This window comes from Erpetoichthys calabaricus, chromosome 17, assembly GCF_900747795.2.
Source record: "Erpetoichthys calabaricus chromosome 17, fErpCal1.3, whole genome shotgun sequence".
Taxonomy (NCBI): Eukaryota; Metazoa; Chordata; class Cladistia; order Polypteriformes; family Polypteridae; genus Erpetoichthys; species Erpetoichthys calabaricus.
The window spans coordinates 1,224,851-1,234,542 of record NC_041410.2 but is presented as its reverse complement, the minus strand read 5'-3'; the positions used below and the strand labels follow the sequence as shown (position 1 = coordinate 1,234,542).

The window sequence follows — 9,692 nt, the reverse complement described above, 5'->3', positions numbered from 1 at the left end:
AATAAAAGATAAAATCATTAATTAAGGGAGCAGGTGAGGGACAGAGCCGTCACAAAACCAGGCATTGAGCAGGACAAGCAGGACTTTAATTCGTTATCAATGTTTGTGACTTTTTTCATTTGCTTGCTCCCCATTCCTTTAATTTAATAAATAATATTAAAAAATCTGTTACAACTTCATTACAGTCGTAACACAAAAGCCACTAAAACAATGAGGGCCATTGCTGCAAAAGTACGGTGGCACTCAGACAAACAACTGGCACCATTTTGACATCAGTGATTAAAGAACACACTCAGTAAATTGTAATAACTTTAAGAAATGAATTAAAATCACCGGGACACTGAATAACAAGCAGCAGCCCCCCAGAAAGTAACAGGCCTTAGCAGGGTCAGCCTCTCGGACCCTCAGTCCACCACTGAGCAGGCTAAAGTGCACACGAGGCAGGAGAGCCAACACCTCACTTTGTGAGCACAGAAGATGGACGACCGACTGAGCCGCCTGCCATTGGGACAGCTGATGGCTTGTAATGAAAGTCTGCTGAATGACAAGGTGACCGCCATGGCCAGTGCTTCTTCATTTGGATGTTTGAGTGCTGTGGGTGCCATCTGGAAGCTGTGGACACCAACGGATATTTTTTTATATATGGCTCCAGTAGCCCCAAACCAGTGGCTCTCAGGGTCAGTCAAGGTGACATTCTGTGGGTACATGGCACTCCCCGGGCTATCAAATTAGATTACTGCATGATAAATGTCTGCCACTGTTTCACATTTCCAAAAGTGCAGTACATTTTAAGGGACACTCGACACTAAGGTCACATCCACACTGCTACTGTTACGTTTGTTTTTGTCTTCTTAACTCCTGAAAATGAAAGTTTCTGAAGCGCAGATTTCCACAGGCGTTTACTTCTGAAGATGCAGACCCTCATCGCACCCTGATAGGTTTGAGCTTATTACATACTGTAGCCCTCCTCTGATTGGTTACTGATCAATACGTCTGATTCTCTGATTGGTCTCCCTTCACAGAAGACCCCCACATTCTAACAGCGCAGACAGAGAGGAGTTGCTTTTCATGGCGCTTGTTGTGTTACTTCCCTGTAAAGATTTAAATTGTGTTTTGTTCAGGCTGCATGTGGCCTACATGTACAGAAGACAATTTACCTCTCACTACAGTATTCTGATAAATACCATGGTGGGTGACGTCACTGTCCCTTTGAGGATTTTTACATTGATCTGTGCAGGTTTAGTATCAGTGGACATTTACATGTGCCATTTTAGTGACGTCCATCAGCCTCCCCAACACAGACGCCGCATTGATGGAGTGCTGCTGTGATGGTCGTCCTTACAACAGTTTCACACATTTCAGCAGAGGACTTCTGAAACTCTAGTAGACTGGCCACTGGGTTCTTGACCAACTCTCTCATCAAAGCTCTTCTTGCTTGGTTGCTCAGTTTGGTCAACTCTAAAACAAGACAAGGTGGGTCCAAAGTCCTTCCGTTTTAAGATTATTGAGGCCTCTGGGCTCCTGGAGAAACTCAGAGTTTCAGAAATGGTTTTATCAACTGCAATGATCAAAGTCTCACCACAGTCTGATCAAGCAGGTCTACAGAGAGTTCCTAGGAAATTCATGTCTTTGTGAATTGAGGGACCTTCTCTACACAGGGACACATGTGACTTTCTAAATGATGGCAATCAATTCAGTTTGCCACAAGTGGACTCCAATCAAGTTCTGCACACGTCTCAGGCAGAAGTAAAGTGAGCAGGATGGACCTGCGCATAATCTGGGGTGTCACAGAAAAGGATCTGAAGACTTCAAGGAATGAGAGATTTCAGTTTTAGGTTTATCATAAATTTATAAAAATACATTTTTGATTTGTTATAGATTATTAGTGTAGAGTGATAAGCAAAAATGGCAAAGGTGTTCATTTCAAATTAAATCTATGGCACAATATAGTGTGCAGGAATTGAAGAGGTCTCAATATGCTGTATCTCTATCTATCTATCTATCTATCTATCTATCTATCTATCTATCTATCTATCTATCTATCTATCTATCTATCTATCTATCTATCTATCTATCTATCATATAGTGCCTTGCTTGATGATATGTCTGTCTATTATTACACCTGATTTAAGCTCAGCTCCACAAAAGCCGATGTCTCACTCATTCACAGAAATCACAATTGTCCTCTACAAACACAAAGACAATTACGGACCCTCACATCTTCAAGTGCTACTCAGTCTAAACACAGTCTTTGACTTTTCTAACCTGACCGCTGCATATGAACGCGTCCACACTTAATTCAGATTCAGTGAATTTCATCGCCTGCTTTTCTCCCTTCTAGACTATCGAGGATTCTGTAATTTGTGACCCAAACCACAAAACTCATTGCCACTTCTTGAACTCCTGGGTTTTCTGCCCCAAGATGTTTAATTGAAGGATAAGTTTGTATCATTCTTGTGTCAATTATACAAGCAAACAGCTCGACAGAGAATATCGATCAGTGATCAGAACTGGCCCTAGTAATCTCAAATGGATGATCCACAGATGCTAAAGGGTTTCATTTGAAGTCATCTGTTGTTGGACTCTGATGCACCTCAGGATCAGACATCATCACAATCATCACGACTACAAACTCGAGATGTCAAAGAATGCCATTTAACTCACCTTGAGAGAGCCAAAGCATAAGAAACGAAGACCTAACGAAGAACATGGCCGTCTTTTTCAGTGAGTTGAGTGTAGTGAAGGCAGGATCTGTCAAAGACACAATGGGAAGAGAAACTGAATGATTTTGAGAAGAACACAAGAAATACAAATGAGAGGAGAGCATTCAGTTTATCAGGCCTGTTTGTTTAGCTCATAGCTCAGCGGTCCTAATATCTCATCCTGATTCTTCTTAAAGGTTTTCGAGGTTTCTGCTTCAACTCCATGATTTGGTAGTTTGAAAAACTCAAACACTTGAACTCTCTTAATCAGTTTTCAAGGGCCACTAACCTTAAGGTCCTCACACACCACACTTAATTCAAATTCATGGTTGGAATAATTGGGAATAAGTGGAGAACCAACCCTGGACAGAATGACAATCGACTGCAGAGTCCACTCACACACAGACCTCCACAGAGCCAGTTTAGATTTGCTAATTGAATTAAGCTGCCATGTTTAGAAAAAGACCCACAAACTCACAGGGGGGACATGTAAACTGTACAGTGAATGGGCCTGGAGTTCAGAATTTATATGTGTGACTGAAATTCTGTTAGGAACGATGAGATTTAATAATGTTGATATTCTGTAACCTGACACCACAACACCATATTTGTTTATTATTAGTATTGCCATTTTGTGACCATTTGTTTACAGTCACCATGGAAAGTTTACCCAGAAATCACTGGCAATGCAGGGCTCATGACATTAATAACTCCACAGCATTAATGTCAATGCTAGACGCTTCTTGTTCATCCAAGATTACGGATAAAATCTGTTTTTGTGTTTGTGCAATTTGTTTGGTATTTTGAATTTGAATTATATTTATTTAAAAAATCTCGATGCACACTCGTATATAAACCCCTGACACATATTTTTAGAAACTCGCTGCACATTAGGAAATTCCTAAGGACTGTAAAATAGCAAATCTTATGCCACCAGTAACAGTGCACTGCTGTAACAATAACGTGCAGTGAATACACTTGACATTCCTAGTCTTCATCCTCTTTCTCTGTCTCTGTTTAGCATTCGTTTGCTCAGAGGTTGACGCGCTTGCTGCTTCCTGAGCAGCTCTTCTTGTCTCCACCCTAGCAACCCGCTTCTTCTCTTCTTCCATCGGCATCTTTTTGCGTTAAACCTGATTAAGTCAGTGTTTGCGTTGCAATTACTTTATACATTTTCTTTAATTTTTCACTTAAACTGGCACTTAAGTCTTCAATCTGCTTCAAGAATGATTTAAGATATGAATAGATAGATATAGATAGATAGATAGATAGATAGATAGATAGATAGATAGATAGATAGATAGATAGATAGATAGATAGATAGATAGATAGATAGATAGATAAATAGATAGATAGATAGATATATAGATAGATACTTTTTAATCCCAAGGGGAAATTCACACAAGTGACTGCGAAGGTGGTAGGCATGTGAACGACGCCCGTACGCATGCTCCACACCCAGCCAAGAGTTGATTCTACAATAAAATAAAATAAAAATAAAAAGAATAATATTGGAGGTCAATCATCACCCAATAGCCAATAGTGAACGTCATGTAGGCCTAGTATATGTGGACCAAATTTCAGGTCAATCACTGAAACGGTTTGCGAGCTACAAGTGATTTAAAATCCTGGACAGACAAATGGACAGCCACGGTAACGTATTATAGAAGAAGATAAAAACACACACACACACACACACTGTGGTCCAAACACACAAAACAGCATGGCTACAAAGCAAGCACTTTATTAATGTGCTTTTCTTTCTGTTGTTCTTGTAATCACAATCCCAATACTTGCACGTCAGTTCATTTTTTCTTCCATCCTGCCAAGAACCCCACAAATGACTGAAAGGAACTGCGATGAGTTTTCTTGTCTGAATGTCTGTGTGGACAGTATAAACGTGCGCGCGAATTTAAATAAAAATAATGTTAACATACACAGCATAATTTTTTGCAAGATAAAACGCTGATTTTATCAAAATATAACTGGAGAATATCACTTGACAAATCTGCTCGAACGGGACACACGGACCTCAAAAGTGGTGCCCCCTTAGGCGCGGGGCCTGGGGCGGTCACTCCACTTGCCACCCCCAAACGCCGCTCTTTTTAGGACGACTTGGTCTTCAAAGTTACGGGGAGCTGGAGACGTGACACGGGAGCAAACCGAGGAGCTGCACGCGGCGATTGTTTATACGTAAGTCACACGTATGGGGGTCCAGCCAGCGAGAAATCAGAAACGACCCCGTCTGTACGAGCTACTTTATACGATGTGACAGCTGACTGTGACGGACTTTATAAATCTACGACAGGACAGTCCTGTGCTGGAGCTGCTGGGCTCTCTTGACGTCTCCCACGGGATTCTCGGAGGTCCGTCCTTTAAACGGAAAAGCGGCATTGACACTGATAGCCAGCTGATCACCAGGGGGCTCAAACTGGTGGAGACCCGTTAGTCGAAACTTTAATGATGCCGTCCTACAGAGGCATTTTCTTTTAAATTGCAAATTGTATACGGTGCTTACATTAAAATACATAAATAAATCCAAATAACAAGTCATAAGTAATGCAGGAATAACAGTACAATAATAAAAAGCCTTACATTTTACATTTACATTTACAACATTTAGCAGACGCTCTTATCCAGAGCGACTTAGAACAGTGCTTAGTAGTCTACGACTATTCTTCAATCTTTTTAGGGTAGGATTAAATCTACTGTCATTAAACAAGTTACCGCTGACCAAGTTGTACACAAACCATGCTAGAAGAAAATAGTAAGTTTAGTACAAAATTTTTTTTTTTTTTTAAGAGAAAAAGGGTAGAAAAAAGTATGGGGACTTTAGTCCCCCAAGTGCTGTTTAAAGAAGCCTTCAGTTCTGGCTTACCTTAAAATGACATTCACTAAATCCTCCAAAGCGCTTCGCGGACACTCTGGACGGACGGGTCACCTACTCGGCTCCGCGGGGCGACTTTTATTTTTATTTTCTTTCCTCTTATCATTTGAGGAACTGCGCGTCACTTAAACCGCCCGGCGTGTCACCAAGAGGCGGGGCAGCGCGGCGACAATGCAGGTGTTGACCTTTATGTGTCAAGATTCGAAATAAAATGACAGAAATAAATAGGGCGCTGAAAATAAAAAAATATATCAATAGGTACATATGTGAAAGGGGCTTGTCAAAGTCAAGGGTGTCAGTTACATTATATTTCAAATTTAGACGCGCATACAGTCCAGATTTATAATATTTTAAAGTTAGATAATACAAAGACCAAGTGTTTGCTGATTCCTTTGTCTTCTTCTTCCAATAAAACAAAACAAAAAACATCTGTACTGACAGTGTATTCTCAAGGAATTCAGAGCCCTTCACTTTCTTCACACTTTATTGTGTTGTACATTTCATTTTAAATACATTTTCCAATTTTGCCCATCAATTTATATTCAGTAACCCATAATGACAAAGTGAAAACATATTTTCAGGAAGGTTTGAAAATGTACTAAAAAACCAAAAACTGAAATATCTATCTATCTATCTATCTATCTATCTATCTATCTATCTATCTATCTATCTATCTATCTATCTATCTATCTATCTATCTATGACGTTACATATGTGTGGGACAGGAACACCTTCCAAGCTCATCTACTGTAAGGTATGTGATACCCCACCTAGGGGAGAGGGGGCGCTGTTTCTAGAGGACATCCGAGGTCTCCGAGTGTCTATGCCATCTCACTTGGACCCAAACTTGCCAAGGCACAGATCTCCTCCTGACTGACTCTCTCTTTACAGCCATCACCTCTAAGAAGCCAAGAAGGCTGTCTGTTTAATTTAACTGTTCTGTCCTGTGCATCAGTTTAGTTTAAATTGTATTGCAATTCAAAGGGGTGACCCAGCTGACACCCCAACATTTCTTGGGACTCACCACACATTTCTTTCACCCTTACACTATGTATACACTGTATATATACACACATTATTTATAAATACATCTATAATGCATGTCCGTGTGTGTCCTCCTTAATGAAAGGATAAGTGTCTGTGTGTTTGTGTCTCTGCCATTGCAAAAGATGGTGCATCACAAACATTTTTAGTGGTAAAATACATTGCATGTGTCATTACAGTAGATGGCACATCACAAATATTATTATAATCTCAAAAGAAAGCGACTTTTAGATAAGATGATTATAATAATAATCCAGCAGGAGCAGAGAGTCCAGTTTCAGTTGTCCTTGGCATCAATGAGACAAACGGCAGCGCTGTGCACTGTGTGTTCAACTACCCATGAGCCACTGCAAATGACTTGTATGGTTTCCATTTCTATCCTTTGCAGTTAACGTGAAGTTTTCAAATTTATTTTATGTTTTCTATTTGCTCTTAAAAAATAGCTAAACTTAATTATAAGAATAAAACTGGACAGAAATTGTCTCCACATAATTGGAGATCTGCCTGGTCAGACATTAAACATTTAGCTGATCAGTTTCAGCCAAACAACAAGACCCATGTAAGGGTGTGTATGTTATAACAGCTAACAGTTTTAAAGCTAACGGGTTTAATAAATTCTATTAAAGATTTGAGCTCCTGGATGTCACTGAGCAAGTCAGAGGATTGAAGCAGACAGTTTCTGACAACAGAGAGATGTCGTTTGTTGACATTACTTGTTATAAAACGACTTGCAAAGCTTCTAAAGAGGAAGCTCAGGGTTTATGAGACCCAATTCAGTTTGCATACCCGTGTAACAGAGGGACAGAGGACACCATTGTCACTTTGCTTCATCTGTTGTGTGTCCACCTGGAGGGCTCAGGACTCATGGGAGGCTCTCATTTGCTGACTTCTCCTCAGGATTCATGTCATCGAGGCCCACCTTCCTACAGGGAGACTTTTTCAGTGGCATTTCAGTTTGTTACGGTGGCTGATTGACTTTTTAGAAGACAGGACTCAAAGAGTGAAGGTCTGTGGTCATCTGTCTGACATGCCGTCCTCATCCATGGGGTCTCCTCAGAGGTCTGTTCTTTCAGTTCTTTTGTACATTGTCCATACTATTGACTATTACAGTAAATTTGAGAATAGTTTCCTCTTAAAATTTGCTGATGACTCAGTGACTGTACGCCTATTAATGTTTACACCAACAAAGAGCAGTGAGCACTGATACACTTTTTATGGGGTTGAAGTATAACAGGGCCAAAATCCACAGAAGGCTTTTTGCACCATACAGAGACAGTGGAGAGTTTACAGATGGATTGAGAAATTCAGAAATGGTCAGACAAGTGTTAAGAACGAAGGAGGAGTGGGATACCAATCTACATCCACTACCGATGTCAACATACAAGCAAGTCTACCTGGTGATTCTGAGGAACTGACGAGAATTTTAGCCTCTGGTACACCTTCTTTGTTCACACAAAATGGAGTATCTGGATTTGTCACCAAGCCAAAGTAATCAAGTCAATATGCAGCTACATCAATCTTAGACACAGACATTGCTGAACATACAGCTTTACTTGATGGATGCACAGAAAAAGCACAATCTCAATTTATTACCACAACTAAATTACCTAAAGAAGTAGGTCTCAAAATCAACATCAAATGACAAAAGCTACACCAGTCAACAGTCAAACTCTGACATCAGACTTGATGGACAACAGATATTGTAGAATGATAACTATAAAAACTTAGGATCAGTGATAGCATTGAGCCAATCAGATAACAGCATATGGAAACACCAAGCCTGGACTGCCTTTTGGCAAATGAAAAAATGTATTCAGTCATCTCAACCAACATCAAGGATGGCATCTTCAGAGTGCCTGGCCATACGTCTATATGGAAGTGAGAGTCAGATCATCACAGAAAAGCTCACAAAAATCTTAAACATTTTCATCATTAGCTGTTACTAAATCCTGGTCAACATCAGATGCCCATTTTGAAAGAATTCAAGTTCTCCAACCAAGACAACTCAGATTCATAGGACACTGTATCCACCGGGGGGCACTCTTTCTCCCCTGGGATGTGTTTCTTGATGCAGAATTGACTAGAACCAATGCCATCCCTTTTGTACCCATGGCAGGACAGAATTACAAGAAACAAATATGGCATAAAAAGAGATAAATATGTATTTAACTTGCTTTAAAAGATAACATTCATTCCCAGAATATAATGCATAATCCTGTATATATACATATTCATGCTGGAAAGAAGCAAAGGGACATGCCAGCCAAGTGGGAGAACACTGACAATCAGATGTCCATCCTGCGTATATATATATATATATATATATATATATATATATATATATATGACTGTCAGTTTATATAAATACAATTATAGTATTTTCACAATGTTGGTTATTTGCAGATGTGAAGGCAAAACTAATAATAAATGAAACAACAAAAAAAAAAGATCAAAAGTAAATTAAAAAAATACAAAAAAAACCACATTAGCAGGTTTAGTCATTCAGATGTCTACAGACTCTGTCCAGTTACCAATAGCAATAAACTGTATGTGTTCACTGTTACAAATGCTGGTTCTTCAATGGCGCTTTATTTATTATTTATTTTAAAAAAAATAACATTGTATACAATCAAGATGAACGTACACAACAAATGACTTCATAGTGAGCACACAAACACATAGAAAACAATAATAATAATAATACACTTTATTTATATAGCACCTTTCACATGCAAAAAAAAGAAAAAACATATAGAAAGTTACAAAAGTAAAGCAACAAAACAGAATTCATCCCGCACCAGGTTCCTTGTAGAAGTCTTGCTTGACAAAGTACTGCAATGAACTTGTTGATGTGGCTGATTAATTGATTAATTGATTGATTGATTGATTGATTGATCACATAGGCAGATGGTGCTCCTTGCTGAAGGTGAATATTTAAAGGCTGGGATTGCAAGCGATGGGTGCGTGGAACTCGGTTTGTGAATCTGAAGCCAAGGAAAGTGCATGCAAGTGAAGTGGCTGAGTTGAGGCTCGAGATGGTTGAAAACTTGTGAACTGAG

General features: G+C 39.5%; 1 protein-coding gene across 1 annotated transcript in view; it reads right to left on the bottom strand.

Annotated features, from left to right (window-relative positions):
- The window catches only part of LOC114643329 (sialoadhesin-like), a 63,615-nt gene extending 57,906 nt beyond the window's left edge, over window positions 1-5,709 (bottom strand). The window contains exon 1 of the mRNA XM_051920265.1: window positions 5,581-5,709. The gene's annotated coding sequence lies outside the window, so the exon portion shown is untranslated. The remainder of the gene's footprint in view (window positions 1-5,580) is intronic.
- Between the last annotated feature and the right edge of the window lie 3,983 nt (window positions 5,710-9,692).